Here is a 2,009-nt window from a genome sequence, read left to right as displayed (position 1 = left end):
ACCCTCATTATAAGAAAAAAGAGAGAACTTAGGAAAGTAACCTGCTTTCACTATATCCTCAGAAATAAGTCAAGATGCAGTGGTCCCAACACAACTGATTGCACTAACTCATTTTTTGAGTAAAGCTCAACACTAGATTCCTCTCATTTTCCCTCACAAATAGCTCCTGCCAGGAGGGCTGCTTAGATACATAATTCAATCGGTTTAAAAGGATGTATAAAAATATTTAGTGTCCAAAGAAAGAATAGTTAATTCTAGAGTAATGTAACCAGAATCCGCTCAGAGAGAAGATTACATTATCACACCCTGGTCAGAACCAAGACAAAATCTTGGCAATACCAGGTCAGACTATACTTCACTCATCATTGCTTTAGGCACATCTCACTCTTCCACTACATAACCTACTTTCTGTGGCAAAAAGCACCACTAACTGATTCTAATTCTGAAACTGAAATGCTATTTTTAGACCAGTGATATTAAGACCTCAAAAACAACAAGTGCATCCGAAGAAGTGAGGTTTTTACTCACAAAAGCTCATGCCCAAATAAATCTGTTAGTCTTTAAGGTGCCACCAGACTCCTTGTTGTTTTTGTAGATACAGACTAACACGGCTACCCCCTGATAATTAAGACCTCAGTGGTTCAGGAGCCAAATTGACAATCAACATTACCCAGGAGAGCCACAGTAGTATGAATTCATTATTGTATATATTTTCACAGCAAAATGACTGACCAAGTGTTATTTTATCAACTGGTTAATAACATAGTAAAAGCATCCTGGCATGTGCTGCAAAGAGCCGCAGGAGACACATTAAAGAGACACTTGCGGCTCCCAAACCTCAGGCTGAGGATCACTGTTTTAGACAGTGTTTTCTTTACTTGAGAAGACCCTCCCCAGATCTTCTACCCGCCCCAGCCTAACGCCAAGATCTTACACATTCCAGGCCCTGTGTACCTGCAGCCGGTAGCTGGGCAGCTGTAGGGCAGCGGTGGCCACAGGCTGAGTGAGCAGCAGGGAGCTGGAGCGACCCTGTGCCCGCCGCCCCCAAGCAGAGACACCCCCGCGGAGCAGGAGCCGGACCGCGGAGCCCATTTAAACCAGCCACTTCCCTTAGCTCTTCATTAGAGCGGCTGGGGCCGCTTCCCCGGGATCAGCCCGCCCGGCCCGGCCCGGCTCGGCTCGGCTCTGCCCGCCTGCCCCGGATAGGCCTCGGCTCGGCCAGCCCGCTCCCGCTTCCGCCCGGCTCACCAGGCTCCACGCTGCGCTCCGCCATGCTGCTCTATGACCCCAGTAACCCTCCCCGGCAGCCAATCACCGCGCCCCGCGTCTGGGTCACGGGTCAGCTGACTCAGGCAGTGGGCGGGGCTCTGGAACCTCAGCGCTGTGCTGAGGGGGCGGGGCTGGCTCAGGGAGGAGCGGGGGGCGAAGTAGGGAGGGGCCCGAAGCCGGAAGGGGCGGGGTCTAAGCAGGGAGGGGCGGGGTCTAAGCAGCCGGAAGTGTCTGTCAGCGCTTGGAAGGCGGGAAGTTGAGAGCGGTTCAGAGCGGCCGCGCGCGCCGCAGAGCAGAGCAGGCGCCGGGTCAGGCCCGTTTCTGCCGGGCTGTGTGAGGCGGAGCGCGGGCAGCCCCCCCGGGACACGGATACGTGCCCGCCGCGGGGTATAACCGTGATCTCCCCGAGTGAGCCCGCGAGTGATCTCAGACTGAGATCCGAGTCCGGCTCCTGGGCCGATCCCCGGCTCCGGCATCCTGGGGCAGTCCCTGCAATCCGCCTGCAATGGGTGTTACCGAGAGCAGCGATTGGCCCGTGGTCTTTGGGGGGGGGGGGGGGCGAGTCTCCTTAACACTAAAACCGCTTTACCCCCCCTGGAGTTTTGCCATTGACGCCAGGAGCTCATCTAGGAGTGTGAAGTGAGCGGCCCTCGTGTGACTATCACTCACATCCGAAGAAGTGAGGTTTTTACTCACGAAAGCTTATGCCCAAATAAATCTGTTAGTCTTTAAGGTGCCAC

The 2,009-nt window shown here is 54.3% G+C and overlaps 1 non-coding gene across 1 annotated transcript; it reads right to left on the bottom strand.

Annotated features, from left to right (window-relative positions):
- Window positions 1-275: 275 nt before the first annotated feature.
- Window positions 276-371, bottom strand: LOC112123381. Its single transcript, XR_002909523.2, has one exon. It is a non-coding gene; the product is annotated as a Z30 small nucleolar RNA (small nucleolar RNA).
- Window positions 372-2,009: the final 1,638 nt, after the last annotated feature.

The sequence above is a fragment of the Terrapene carolina genome, unplaced genomic scaffold (genome assembly GCF_002925995.2).
Source record: "Terrapene carolina triunguis isolate 2854851 unplaced genomic scaffold, T_m_triunguis-2.0 Scaffold231, whole genome shotgun sequence".
NCBI lineage: Eukaryota > Metazoa > Chordata > Testudines > Emydidae > Terrapene > Terrapene triunguis.
The sequence above is the reverse complement of the archived record's forward strand: the minus strand, read 5'-3'. Positions and strand labels throughout refer to the sequence as shown.